We start from the raw sequence: 15,391 nt of genomic DNA, 5'->3' as shown, positions 1-15,391 counted from the left end.
GTAGGGCTGGCTAGTGGTCCTTCCTCTCTGCTTTTGTGTCGGGGTACCCTAGCTATTCCTGCATGCGGACACTCTTTTTTTCTTGGGATCATATTGCATTTACAGATGCTCTTCAGGGTAATTGACACCGTTATCAAGTGGAGCCATCTTATCCATAACCAAGGAATATGTGTTTAAGACGACTTAGTCTTTTATTTGTTCAAGACCACCTCTGGGAGCATTTTGGAATTTTCCTCACTTTTTTTTTTTTTTGGTTAAGTTTATTCATGGGTACTTGGCTTTGTTTGTTGCTATTATAAATTTTTTCTTCTGTCATATCTTGAACAAGTCATTGTGTGTGTTGTTTTGTGTCCATCTACCCCATTTGTTGTTAGTTTCATCAGTTCTTCTAGAGAGTTTAGGTATGCTGTCATCTGAATATTGAAATAGTTTTACTTCTTTACTGATTTTTATGCATCTACTTGCTTTCTCTAATTAAATTGGCTAAATACCTCCAATTCAATATTGAATATTGAATATAAAGGAGCCTCCTTCCCTTGTTCCTGAGCTTAGTAAAAAGGCCTCTAGTCTTCCCCCATTAGGAGAGATGTTGACTTTAGGATAGGGAGATAGATGTATATGTGTATATATTTGGGAGTATACCTTAATTCCTATTTTATTGGGTGGCTTCTTAAAATCAGGAATGAATATTGATTTTCATTGAAGACATATATGGAGATAGTTATATGGTATTTTTCCTAGCACTATGAATGAGCTGAATCATATGTATTTTTAAAATATGGAATGCTTCAAAAATAAAATAAATAAGGAATGCTTCACAAATTTGCGTGTCATCCTTGTGCAGGAGCCATGCTGATCTCTTTATCGTTCCAACTTCAGTATATGTGCTGCCGACACGAGTACAATAAGATGAATCATATTAATGGATTTCCTAATTTTGGGTCCAGGATGAGAGGATAAGGCAAACAATAAGACACAACATTTATTAAATATGAACATTAAGCCATCTTTGCCTTCCTGAAATGGAAGCCACTTGGGCATGATATATGATGTTTTAATATGGTTATGTGAGCCATCCATTTGCTGTGTAATAAGTTACCATAAACTCAGTAGCTTAAAATAGCACACGTCCATTATCTCTTAGTTTCTGTGGACCCGAAGTCCACGCACAGCTTTGCTGGGTTCTTGCTGGTGTTGGCTAGGACTGGGTCCTCATCTAGAGGCTCAACTAGGAATGGATCTGCTTTTCTCTTCATGTGGTTGCCGGCAGCATTCACTTATTTCCACGTGCCTGACTGAGAGCTTAAATGTTTTGCTGGTGGTTGGCTGGAATCTGTCCTCAGCTTCTGGAAGCCTCCTGCAGTTACTAGGGACCACCTGTCGTTTCTTGCCCTGTGGGCTTCCTCGACACAGCCTCTTGCTCCATCAGGCCAGCAAAGAATCGCTAGAGTAAATCTAGCAAGACACAGTCTTATATAACAGAATCACAGAATTGACATTCCATTGTCTTTACCATATTCTGTTGGTTAGAGGAAAGGTTCCATCCAAACTCAAGGGCATAAATGCCAGGAGATAGGGTTAGTGGGTCCTTGAGAGTCTGTCCAGCACAATGGTGTTGGATTCGACTTGCTACTATTTATTTTCACTATAAATATTTTCACTATATATTTATTTTCACTATAAATATTCACTATTTTCCCAGTCATTCCTTGGTCTGATATAGCGTTGCTTTTGATGGCTTCTTCCAGAAGGACTCGTCAGTACACCATTCCCTGGTTTCTTTCATGTTAAAATGGTTTTCTGTACCCTTGGTAGCTGAAGGATAGTTTGGCTGGTTATAAAATCCCAGCTCATACTTGCTTTCCTTAATTCGTTATAATGTTGCTCTGGGTTGTATTGCTTACACGTTGTTAAGAAGTCTAATATAAACACACTCTCCTTCCTTTTATGAGAGACTTGATCATTTTCCCTGGAGCTCCAAAGGATTTTTTTTTCTTTACCTTTAAAGTCTAATCATTTCACTAAGAAATATCTTGGAGTTGCCCATTCAGTACCGATTTTGTGGTGCATTCAGGGGAGCAGTTGAATATGCAGATTCAAGTCTTTTTATTTCCAGAAAGTTTTCTTGGAAAATGATTATAATGTTAATTATGTTGTTTTTCTTCCAATGCTATGTCTGTACACTAGATCCCTTTTGCCCATCTTCTGTATCTATCACTTTCTACATAATCCTCTTCACTCCTGTCTTTATTTCATTTTGGTTTTGTGGTTGTTTCATTCCTCTCCTCAATGAGCTTTATTAAAATTTCAGTCAAATCTATTCTCCCTAAGAGAGCGTCTGGTTTAGTCTTCATTTCTGAGATGATGTTGTGTTTTTTAATTTCTCTCCTGAGTTTGGGCAATTCTGGTTTCATGTTTACCTTTTTTTCTGTGTGTGTGTTCATCTGTGTTTTGAGTTTTCAAATTTATGCTTAAGGTGTTTTGTCACGTCTCAGAATGCTTTCTTAAGGCTGCTCAAGTCAGGATGCTGTGCCACATTGTTCCCCTGTAAAGCGGTTTGTGGGGAGAATGATTGTCAGCTCCTTGTATTGCTTTTGTATGGATATTGTCTGTTACCTTTTGTTAACTTACAATTGTCTTTATGTTTGCAGGGACTGCTAATAATAGACAAACGTAGGCTGGCACTGGGTTTTGGGTAACGTCAGGTTTCTTAGTTCAGGAGTGCCCTCTTGTGTTGGTTTCAGGAACTGCATACCCTTATTTAGAGTGTTACGGGATGCAGGATGGTGAGCTGTCTGTGAATTTCCCATTTGCTTTTGCCTCTGTAGGCCCTTGAATTCCCCGTGCTACTCCCTCCTGTCCATTTACCACCAACCCTCTAAGGGCCTACACCTCTGAGCCACATCCTCAGAATCTGGGCGTTTCTGAGACAGCCAACACTGGTCCTACACACTTTCTGTCCCTTTTGAGCTCTAGGCCTGAGTGTGGCCCATTTTATTTGCTCTCCTGGTCGATCTGCATTTAGGTGGCTGCCATTATCTGCAGGGACCTGGAGATGTCCCCAAGCTTTTTACTCGGAAAGCTTCATGCAGAATGGTGCACCCCCCACCTAGATCCATTCCTCATTATCTCGGCGCTCACAACTTCTGCTGAACCGTGTGAGAGCAGGTATAGCAGCATCTCCTTAGAAGAAGGACGTTCTCCAGAACCTTAATTCAGGTATCACGCTCAAGAAACGATGTTAACACAGAAACCTTTCTCATATACAGTCCGTAGTCAGCTCTCACCAGGAATGTCCTTTGGGGCCTTATCTTTGCATCTGGGATCCAGTCGATGATCATGCATCACACGTGTTTGTGTGTTTACTAGAGTCTTTCCATCCACCACCGTCTCTCCATGTTGTCTTTCCTGATGCAGGTCTTCATATCAGTTTTCTCCCATAATCTGGATTTCCTCAAAACTCGATTCAGGCTCGGTGTTTTGAGTCGACGTTGTTTTAAAATTACAGACAGGGATGTGTATCTGGGAAGAGAAGCCCGCCTTCCACCAGCCCATCCTGTGCCCTCCTGGGGACCGGGCAACTGCCCGTGGTGGCATGGAGAGGGGCTGTGGGGAGAAGAGGCCGGGGCCCTGGGGCTGCAGGCTTTCCTGGGGTGTCCTATCTCAGTTTCCCCTCCCACCCTCCAGTCATCCCTCCTGGTCCCCTTCCTATCCCTGTCACTGTGCCCTCCCACTGCGCCCTGGGCTGCCTGGCCTGTGCATCTGGCTCTGCCTCAGGGGGGTGGCTTCTTTCAGTAAAGGTGCCCACCATGCCCCTTCCATGCAGAGCCCCCCAGAGATTCCTCAAGGAACCCAAGGTAGCAGAAGGCCTGGGATTGAACCCGCTGCTTCCTCGCTGGGGGATGCCTCTGGGTTCCAGACACCAATGGGGCCCATGATGCCAGTGTCTGGTACAGAGTAGGCATCCAGTGTGTGTGTGCATTTCCTTCGCTTCTTGGGGACCCAGCGTGCATCCCTCACTTTCAGTAATGATAGCAGGAGGGGGGCCTGGCCCTCCCTTGCCCAGCAGAGCTCCCTGGGCTCGGGCCCTGCCAAAGGGAGCCTTCTCATGCATGCCATATCTGCCTCCATGACTTCCTTAAGGCCTCACTACCCAAGCCACCACCACCAAGGATGCCCCACACCCCTGAGCCACATAAACTCCGCCAGGAAGAGTCTGATGGACTTGTCTGTGAAAGGCCCGTGACTGGGGATGGGGGCTGCCTCAGTTGTATTCATTTTGAAGAAAGCTACCACAAGCCCCAGCATTGCCAGTTAAAGGCCTTTCCATCCTGCCCCATGGGTCATCCTAATTGGTGAATCCCTGCTTTACGTGCACCAGATCTCCCCAAGGCGGGGGAAGGAGCACAGCCTCTAAAAATCAACGCAACATTGCCCCTGCAGCATAAAGATCTCCTTGATTTATTTGGTCAGCAAATGGTTCATTTGTTCCAAAGAGCATTCAAAAGCAACAGAGTTTGGCCAAATAATAATAATAATAATAATAATAAAATGAACACGTCTCTCTGATGGTTCAAGCACCTTTGTGTAGGGCCAGTAGCCTCAGGAACTTCTCCCAGCAACTTCCATCTCCTTTTCAGATGAGAAAACAGAGGGTCGGGGACGTAAGGGGACCTCACAGTGTCACCCAGCCCAGGTGGGCCTTGAGCTCAGTTGATGCTGTTTACAGTCAGGGCTGTCTTTGGTGGTGTCACCTGTCTGCTCCTTTTGTCTTTATGGGGCCCCACTCTCTGCTCGGCCATCCATCTGTCCATCCATCTGACCACTGGACGGACATGTGCTAAGCAGCCAGGAGGCCCTGCCTGTCTGAGTGCTTACTGTCTCTTTATACACATTATCTCACGAGAAAGGAAAAATAAGTAAAACCGAAAACAAGAGAGAAAAAAACCCTTTGAAAGAATTAATAACATTGATACATTCTTAGCAAGGATTAACTAGGAGAAAACACAAGCTACCAAAACCCTGCAGAGTTAAAGGGATAACAAGGGATTTTTATGGAGAACTTCAATACCCATACCTTTGATAAAAGGGACACATGCCTTGAAAGACATAAATTCCTGAAACCGACACAAGGAGAAATAGGAAATCTGAGCACGACTCTTTCTGTTAAAGGATTTTATCATTAAAAAGCCTTCCCAGATGGGGTGCCTGGGTGGCTCAGTTGTTAAGTGGCTGCCTTTGGCTCAGGTCATGATCCCGGGGTCCTGGGATCGAGCCCCGCATCGGGCTCCCTGCTCAGCAGGAAGCCTGCTTCTCCCTCCCCTCCCTGCTAGTGCTCTCTCTCTCACTATCTCTGTCTCTCTCTCAAATAAATAAACAAGATCTTTAAAAAAAAAAAACCCTGAGAAGCAAGCAAGCTATACAATAGATTGCTTAGGGAAACATACTTCTGAGATAATTTTTTTTCTTTAGGATCTACTCCCTTAATCACATCCAAATCTATAATACAGTGATACCGACTAGTCACCATGCTGTACATGACACCCCCAGGACTGACTTAGGTTATAACTGGAAGTCTATACCTTTTGGCCCCCTTCCCCCATTTCGCCAACCCCCAGCTCCCCTCTGGCCATCATCTACCTGTGCTCCGGATCTATGAGTTTGGTTTTCTCAGATTCCACATATAAGTGAGATGGTGTTTGACTTCCTCTGCCTGACTTATTTCACTTAGCATAATACCCTTGAAGTCCATCCACATTGTTGCAAATAGCAAGATTTCGTTATATGTTTATGGCTGAATACTACTCCATTGTCTACATATATAGACCACATCTTCTTTATTCACTCATCTATGGACACTTGGGTTGCTTCCATAATTTGGTAAATAATGCTGCTATAAACACAGGGGTGCGTGTATCCCTTCGATTTAGTGTTCTTGTATTCTTTGGGTAAATACCTAGTAGAGTGATTGCTGGATCATAGGGTAGTTCTGTTTTTAATTTTTTGAGGAACACTGTCTTTGAGGATACTTTTTTCACAGTGGCTTCATCAGTTTGCATTCCCACCAACAATGCACAAGGGCTCCTTTTCTCCACATCCTCGCCAGCACTTGAAGGTTCTTATCGTTTTGATTTTAGCCATTCTGACAGGTGTGAGGTGATATCTCATGGTGATTTGCATTTCCCTGATGACGCGTGATGTCAAGCATCTTTTCATGTGTCTGTTGGCCATCTGGATATCTTTTTTGGAGAAATGTCTGTTCTTGTCTTCTGTCCATTTTTAATTTGTTTTTGAGGTGTTGAGTTGTATCAGTTCTTTATATATTTTGGATACTAACCCTTTATCAGATGTGTCATTTGCAAATATCTTCTCCCATTTTGTAGATTGCCTTTTAGTTTTGTTTATTGTTTTCTTTGTTGTGCAGAAGCTTTTTATTTTGATGTAGTCCTAATGGTTTATTTTTGCTTTTGTTTCCCTTGCCTCAGGAGACATATCTAGAAAGAAATGGCTCTGGCTGATGTCAAAGAGGTTTCTGCCTGTGTTCTCTCCTGGGATTTTTATGGTTTCAGGTCTCACATTTAGGTCCTTAATCCATTTTGAGTTTATTTTTGTATATGGTATAAGACACTGGTCCGGTTTCCTTCTTTTGCATGTAGCTGTCCAGTTTTCCTAACACCGTTTGTTGAAGAGACTGTCTTTTTCCCTTGGCATACTCTCTCCTCCTTCGTCAAAGATTAATTGACCATATAATTATGGATTTATTTCTGGGCTTTCTATTCTGTTCCATTGATCTATGTGTCTATTTTAGTGCCCACACTATACTGTTTGGATTATTACAGCTTTGCAATATAACTTGAATATAACTGGGATTGTGATACCTCCCATTTGGGTTTTCTTTTTCAAGATTGCTTTGGTATTTAGGGTCTTTTATGATTCCATACAAATTTTAGGATTGTTTTTTCTAGCTCTGCGAAAAATGCTGTTGGTATTTTGGTAGGGATATTTAAATGTGTAGATCACTTTGGGTAGTATAGACATTTTAACAACATTTGTTCTTCCAATCCATGAACATGGAACATCTTTTCATTTCTTTGTGTTGTCTTCAATTTCTTTCATCACTGTTTTATATTTTTCAGAGTGCAGGTCTTTCACCTCTTTGGTTAAGTTTATTCTTAGGTATCTTATTATTTTTGGTGCAATTGTAAATGGGATTGTTTTCTTAATTTCTCTTATTGTTGCTTCATTATTAGCGTATAGAAATGCAATGGATCTGTACATTGATTTTATCCTGCGACCTTACTGAATTCATTTATCAGTTCTGGAATTTTTTTGGTGGAGTCTTCAGGGTTTTCTCTATACGGTATCATGTAATCTGCAAATAATGGAAGTTTTACTTCTTCCTTACTAATTTGGATGCTTTCTATTTCTTTCTCTTGTCTGATTGCTGTGGCTAGGACGTCCAGTATTATGTTAAATAACAGTGGTGAGAGTGGAGATCCCTGTCTTGTTCCTGACCTTAGGGGGGAAGCTCTCAGGTTTTCACCATTGAGGATGATTTTAGCTGTGGCACATCACATTTTCTTCATCCATTCATCCATCAGTGGACACTTAGGTTGTTTCCATATCTTGGCTGTTGTAAATAAGGATACAATGAACATGGGGGTGCAGATATCTTTTCAAGTTAGTGTTTTTGTTTCCTTTGGATAAATACCTAAAAGTGGAATTCCTGGATCATATGGTAGTTCTATTTTTAGTTTCTTTTTTTTTTTTTAAGATTTTGTTTATTTATTTGAGAGAGAGAGAGAGAGACCACATGAGAGGGGGGAGGGTCAGAGGGAGAAGCAGACTCCCTGCCGAGCAGGGAGCCCGATGCGGGACTCGATCCCGGGACTCCAGGATCATGACCTGAGCCGAAGGCAGTCGCTTAACCAACTGAGCCACCCAGGCGCCCTCTATTTTTAGTTTCTTGAGGAACCTCCATACTGTTTTCCACAGTATGGAAATTCTACCAATTCACATTCCCAACAGTGTAGGAGGGTTCCCCTTTCTCCACATCCTTGCCAACACTTGTTTCCTGTCTTGTTAATTTTGGCCATTCTGACTGGCGTAAAGTGGTATCTCGTCGTAGTTTTGATTTGTATTTCCCTGATGATCGGTGACGTTGACATCTTTTCATGTGTCTGTTGGCCATCTGGATGTCTTCTTTGAAGAAATATCTATTCAGATCCTCAACCCATTTTTTTTTAAGTCGAGGTATAATTAATTATTAACCATTAATTAATCATAATTAATGCATTTTAATTGGATTGTTTGGGGTTGTTTTTTTTTGTTATTGAGTTATATGAGTCAGATAAAATATTTTTAATGAATCTTTTGAAATTCCAGATAGTGGGAATGGTGAAAGTGGGGTGGGTAGGGAGGATAGCACAGGTGGAAGAAATGGAGGGCTGAAGATCTTTCACAGCCTGACCGGGTGGAGGGGCGCAGGCATCTAATTTGTCATCATGCTTCATAACTTATGTGTTACCAGTAACCTTTTCATGTGGCGAACATTACATAACAAAAGCACTTTCAGTGAAAGCTAAAATGTTACAAAGGAGGTCTCATATTTTCTTCCCACACTGCTCATGTTGGTCTGCACTCTGGGGACACACTGTCCCCTTGGAAGACCACGAAGTCCATCAAACTGCGGGGCACCAGGGCACTCCCCTGCAGCGGGCCCTGGTGTGGGGCCCAGGGTATCCCTGAGTTCATGCCTGAGTGAGGGAGGGCTGCAGCTGGGGTCAACTCAAGGGAGGCTCCCAGGAGGAGCCCATGCCCCTGCTGCTCTAGAAGAGTCAGTCAAGAGTTGTACAGAATGTGTGTGGTCAAGTAGAAGGGGAGGAAGGAGCAAGGGTCCAGGCCCCCCCACTCTCAGAGACCCTGGCAGCTCAGTGTCTGCTCTCTCCATCCTGGCTGTGAGCATGCTGAAATTGGTTACAGCGTCATAACCTAATTTGTCCCCCCTCCTTATGCTCGCTGTTTGCAAAATATAAGGGCAAGGGGGATTGTGGACAGGTCCTGGACCACTGTCACCGCCACAGGCTGGGCGTGCAGCATGGGGGTGGCCGGTGTATGGGAGTCCTCTGGGCCTTCTTCCCCTCTTAACCAGCAGACACAAACACAAGAGAAGCAGGCAGAGGGGCCAGGAGGGAGGAGCTGGGGCTCTAGACTGGGTCGCACGTCCAGACCCACCCTGGGCAAGTGACTCGGGGGGGAGAGGTGGCTGGTTCTGATCCTTGGAGAAGGCTAACCACGCATCGAAGCCCCTGCTGGGAGGCAAGATTGCATTGTGATATATCCCCAGGAAAATGGTGGAACTCCCCAGACCTTTGAGGCTTAGCAGTGGTGCCCATGAGTCCCCCAAGGGCGCCGTGTCTGGACCACACCGGGGGTGGTCACAGCTCGGCGGTTCTGACGCCGGGACTGTTCTGACAAGCCCCTTCAGGATAAGATATTGCACACTTGGCGGTTTGTGTGAGTGCGTGCAAGGGGGATTGTGGAAAGCGTTAAAGACCCCGAGACGACAGAGTGGCCCGCGGCTTGAAAAACAGATGTTTCTGTATGAACGCAGCCAAATTGTATTAGCACTTTGGATGATGAAAAGGGCTTTAAGTGTCTGCATGTTGCAGTTCTGAAATGTTTGCCGGGGAAAGTGCCCTTATATTTTGCAAACAGCGAGCGTAAGGAGGGGGGACAAATTAGGTTATGGCGCTGTAACCAATTTCGGGAGCGGCATCGTTGACAGATGCACATTGCGTGTAATAAACTGATCAGCGCAGTTGCCAGTCACCTTAATGAGGAAGCCTGCATCCCCTCCTGCTGCGTCTCATCCCCTGTGCAGCCAGGGAGGGCAGCCCAAGGTCACCCGGCACCCATACCCTGTGGGACTTTCAGGGAGAAAGTCACAGACTTTCCGTTTGTCCTTTTTTTCTTTTTTTAACTTTTTCTTACAGAAATTTTCAAAAGCTTAAACGTATAGAGAATAGGGCAGGGGCGCTTGGGTGGCTCAGTGTGACTCTTGATTTCAGCTCAGGTCATGATCTCAGGGTTGTGAGTTCAAGCCCCGTGTTGGGTTTCATACTGGATGCTGGGTGGGGAGCCTACGTAAATAATAATATTATTAATAATAATAATAATAATAATGTATAAAGAATAGGGCAAACATGAACCACCACCATGTCCCCAGCTCCCAGCTCCCCTACTATCAGCTCATGGCTCATCTTCCTCGTCTGTGCCCTCACCTTGTCACTTCCTGCCAGGACTCTGATATGGACTGCTTGTATTAGAAGCATCATGTCATTGATACACCTAATCATGAAATGGGTAACAGTTTCATAATGTTGTTGAATAGCCAGCCCATAATCAGATGCCTCAATTACTTCAAAGGTATCTTTTCACACTTGGGTTGTTCAGGTCAGGACCAAAGCAAGCTCCACACGTTGCATTTTCTTCTAGAATAGTCCTTCTTTCTTCCCCACTCCACTTTTTTGTTTGTTTGTTTGCTTGCTTTCCTTTGTTCTGTTTTGGTTTTTTGGGGTCTTCGATCCATTGATTTCCTAGAGAAACGGGGACATTTGTCCCACAGAGTCGCCCTCGTTCTGGATTTGGCTGTTTGTCTCCTTGTGGCATGTGGAACTTGTGGGTAGTCTGTTCTAGAACAGCGCTGCCCGGTAGAAATATCACAGAGCCCTGTGAGTAATTGGAAATTTTCTTGTGGTCACATTTTTGTAAAAAAAGGTAAAATTAAGATTAATAATCTATTTTATGGAACCCAGTATCTCCAGAATATTATCATTTCAACCTGTAATGAATATGAAACTTACTCATGACATATCCTTTTTCATGCTGTCTTCAAAATCAGATGTGCAGGGGTGACTGGGTGGCTTAGTTAGTGAAGCGTCTGCCTTCAGCTCAGGTCATGATCTCAGGGTCCTGGGATTGAGTCCGGCATCAGGCTCCTTGCTCAGTGGGGAGCCTGCTTCTCCTTCTCCCTTAGCCTGCCGCTTGTGTGTTCTCTCTCCCTCTCTCTCTCTGTCAATCTGACAAATAATTAAATAAAATCTTTTTAAAAAATCAGATGTGCATTTTGTGCTTACCACAAATCTGTTTCAATGTTAAGTTTTCATCAGAAATAACTGACCTGTATTTGAATTTCGTAAAAATTATAGTTGAAAAGTAAAAAAACATACTTTTCTGAGAGCTGTATCAAATATCAGAGGTTATAAAGTTAATTTTTAAACATCTGTATAATTGACATACAATAAGCACTCAGGAGTCACATATGTAAACATATGTAAACACTCATGAAACCATCACCACAATCAAAATAATAAATATATCTATCTAGCTACTTACACTCAGCATAGTTATTTTATTTATTTTTTTTATTTTTAGATTTTCTTTATTCACGAGAGACAGAGAGAGAGGAGTGGAGGCAGAGGGAGAGGGAGAAGCAGGCTTCCCGCTGAGCTGGGGGCCCGAGGCGGGGCTCGATCCCAGGACCCTGGGATCATGACCTGAGCCGAAGGCAGACGCTTAACTGACTGAGCCACCCAGGCACCCAGCATAGTTATTTTAAATTACATCCATGTTGTTGTGTGTATTGAAAGCTTTGTCCCTGTCACTGCTGAGTGAGATCCCTGTTGTATGGATATACCACAGTTTGTTTCTGTGGTGGCAGCATTCTAAGATGTCCCCCAGGATTTCTACCCGAGGTATACACACACTGGATAATCCCCACCCCTTGAGTGTAGGAGGGACCTTTGAATATGATGAGATTTTAGGTGATTAGTCAGTTGACTTTGAGTTACTGAAAAGGGAGATTCTTCTAGGTGAGCCTGACCAAATCAGGTGAACCTTATAAGGAGAACAGAGTCCTTCCTGAAATCAGACAGGTTTGTAGCCTGAGAGAGCTTGTTCTTTTGGCTTTAAAGAAACAGACTGTCATGGTGATTAGAAGGTGGGTGGCCTCTTAGAGCTGAGGGTCTCAGTCCTACAAGTGCAAATTCCTTGAGGGTAGAAGAGGATCCTGATACTCAGATAAGATGAGAGCCCCTGGTGAGTCCCGGAACAGAGGACTCAACCAAAATGTTCCAGAATCCTGACCCAGAGAAACTGGGAGATAGTAAGTTTATGTTTATTTAAGTGGTAATTGTAAACTAAATTTGTGGTATTTGTTACACAGCAATAAAAAACTAATACATGTATCCCTTGCACCTGCTGATGGACAGTTGGGTTGTTTATGCTTTGGGACTATTATAAATAAAGCTGCTATGAACATTTATATGCAAGTCTTTGTGTAGATATATGCTTTCATTTTTCTTGGGTAAATATCTGGGAGTGGTATGACTAGGTAATATGGTAGGTTCATGTTTATTTATAAGAAACTGCCAAATTCTTTTTCAAAGTGGTTGAATCATTATACATTTGCACTAGTGATGTATGGAAGTCCCACTTGGCTCCACATTCTGTAGCTTTGCAGTAAATTTTAAAATTGGGAATGTGAGTTGTCCAGGTTTGTTACTCATTTCAAGATTCTTTTGGCTCTTCAGGACCCCTTGCAATTCCATATGAATTTTAGAATGGGTTAGGATTTCTGTTAAAAAAAAAAAAAGTCGTTGGAATTTTGGTAAGGATTGCATTGTATATGTAGATTGCTTTGAGTAGTATTGTCATTTTTTAGGATATTAAGTTTTCTAATCCATGAACATGGGATTTTTTTTTTAATTCAGACTTCCTTTCATTTCTTTTAAACAATATTTTATAGTTCACAGGATATAAGTCTTCCACTTTCTTGGCTAAATTTATTCTCATATATTTTCTTCTTTTACGATGCTATTAAAAATGGCATTGTTTTCTTAATTTCATTTTCAGAGTGTTAATTTCTGGTGTATGGAAACACAACTGATTTCTGTGTCTTCATCTTGTACCCTGCAAATGTACTGATTTTGTTTATTAGCTCTAGTAGTTGTTGTTTTTTTTTATGGGTTCTTTGGAATTTTGTCTATATGGGATCATATCATTTGTGAGTAGAGATAGTTTTACTAAAACCTTTTATTTCTTTTTCTTGCCCAATTGCTCTGGCTAGAATTTCCAATAAAATGTTGACTAATAGTGATGACAGCAGGCATCCTTGTCCTATTCCTGATGGGAAGGTTTTTAACTACAATTTCCATTTCTTTGATAGATATAGGGCTATTCCAGTTATCTGTTTCTTGTTTCCTGGGATTGGGTAGTTTGTATCTTTCAAGAAAATTTCCCATGTCATCTAAATTGTCAGTTGATTGGCATGAAATTGTCCATGATATTTCCTTATTATTCTTTGGATATCTTTAGAACTTGTATTAACATCCCTCTCCTGTTTGTGATATTGGTAATTTGTGTATTCCCTCTTTTTTTTCCTGATTAGTCTGCCTAGAAGTTAATTAAATTTGCTGATCTTCTCAGAAAACCAGCTTTTTGTTTCATTGTTTTTCTCTATTGTTTTTCTGTTATATACATTGATTTCTGCTTTAAATATTATCAATTTCTTTCTTCTGCTTATTTGGGTTTCATTTGCTCTTGTTCTAGTTTCTTAAGGTAGAAGCTGAGGTCGTTGATGTGAGTCTATGATTTGAGGTCTATTTTTTCTAATATAGGCCTTTACTGCCGTAAAATTTCCTGTAAGTATCACTTTAGCTGCATCCCACATATTTTGACATGTTGTGTTTTCTTTTTCATTCAGATCAAAATATTTTTTAATTCCTTTATTAATTTTTCTGTTGCCCCAATAAGCTATTTAGAAGCATATTTTTTAGTCCAAAATGTTTATTAATGCTATCTAATTTAACTCCACACTGGCCAAAGAACATACTTTCTATGACTTGAATCCTTTTCAATTTACTGAGATTTGTTTTATGGTCCAGAATATGGTTTGTTTTGTTAAATATGCATGTGTATTCTGCTGTTGTTGTGTGAAGGGTTCTATAAGTATAAATCAGGTTAGGTTACTTGGTAATGTTGCAATGTTTAATATTCTTCCTGATTTTCTGTCTACTTCTTCTGTCCATTATTGAGTAAGGGGTGTAAAAATCTCAACTGCAGTTGTCATTATGAAATGACCCTCTTTATCTGTTATAATAGTCTGTGCTCTGAAATCTGTTTTGTCTGATGATAATGTAGACATACCAACTTTCCTTCCTTTTCTCATCTTTTTACTTTTAACCAATTGTGTCTTTATATTTAAAGGAGGGTTCTTGTAGACAGCATCTATGTGGTTCTTGCTTTCCTATCCAATCTGAAATTTTCTGGCTATTAATCAAGTTGTGTAGACCATTTACATTTAATGTGATCATTGACATTATTTCATTTAAATCACCTTGCTATTTATTTATTTTTATAAGATTTATTTGCCCATTTAAGACAGAGAGAATGAGCAGGGGAGGTGCAGAGGGAGAGAGAGAATCCCAAGCAAACTCCCTGCTGAGTGCAGAGCCTGACATGGGACTCGATCCCACAACCCCAAGATCATGACCACAGCCAAAACCAAGAGTTGAAAGCCCAACTGATGAAGCCACCCAGGTGCCTCGTATTTTTTGTTTGTTTCCTATGTTCTTTTTTTCCTTTTATCTTCTTTTTCTGACTTCTTTTAAATTAATTGGGTATTTTTAATAATCCCATTTTACCTCTTTTGTTGACTTATTAGTTATATTCCTTTGTTGGTATTATTTTAGTGCTTGATTTAGGTATCATAATATCCATTGTATTACTTTGCTGCTGCCGCCTGAAACATTAAACCAATCTGGGCAGCATCGACAATAAATATTTATTATTTTAGAGTTTCCATGAGGCAGGTTCCAAGGACAGCTGAGCTGGGTTATCTCCTCAGAATCTCACAAGTCTGAAGCTGGGGTCTCACCTGAGGCTAAGGGTCCCCTTCCAAGCTCATGAGGACGGTGAGAGAACTTATTTCACTGCAGCTATAGCTTCCATAGCAGCTCACCTCTTCAAGGACCCCAGGAGAGCTGTCTTAAAAACACCTTCTTTTAAGGAGCTCACCTGATTAGGTCAGGCTCACCAAGGGTAACCTTGATTTGTTCAAAGTCAACTGATTAAGGGCCTAGTTATCTGCAGAATTCCCTTTACCTCTGCCATGTGACATAAATCAGAGGAATGCCATCAATCACTTTCACACTCAAGGAGATGGGAGGGGTTATACCAGGGGGGTGGGGATTTGGGGGAGGAGTATGCATCTTAGAATTCTTGTCCCTGCAACAGTTTTAGCTTACCACAGTCTACCATCAAGTGATATTATACTCCTTCACACGTAGGATGAGGACCTTATGCCCGTATGCTTCCGTTCTCCCTCGGC

General features: G+C 41.8%; 2 protein-coding genes and 1 non-coding gene across 4 annotated transcripts in view; 1 reads left to right on the top strand and 2 right to left on the bottom strand.

The window, feature by feature from the left end:
- Positions 1-15,391, top strand: part of RASGEF1C (RasGEF domain family member 1C) — an 81,790-nt gene that overhangs the window by 3,881 nt on the left and 62,518 nt on the right. The gene's annotated exons all lie outside the window — the stretch shown is intronic.
- LOC113928649 (translation initiation factor IF-2-like) overlaps positions 1-15,391 on the bottom strand; it is a 28,319-nt gene that overhangs the window by 7,441 nt on the left and 5,487 nt on the right. The gene's annotated exons all lie outside the window — the stretch shown is intronic.
- LOC113930015 lies at positions 800-903 on the bottom strand. The gene has a single exon (XR_003522400.1). It is a non-coding gene; the product is annotated as a U6 spliceosomal RNA (small nuclear RNA).

The sequence above is a fragment of the Zalophus californianus genome, chromosome 5, assembly GCF_009762305.2.
Source record: "Zalophus californianus isolate mZalCal1 chromosome 5, mZalCal1.pri.v2, whole genome shotgun sequence".
NCBI lineage: Eukaryota > Metazoa > Chordata > Mammalia > Carnivora > Otariidae > Zalophus > Zalophus californianus.
Note: the sequence above shows the minus strand (reverse complement) of the source record. Positions and strands in the feature narration are given on the sequence as shown.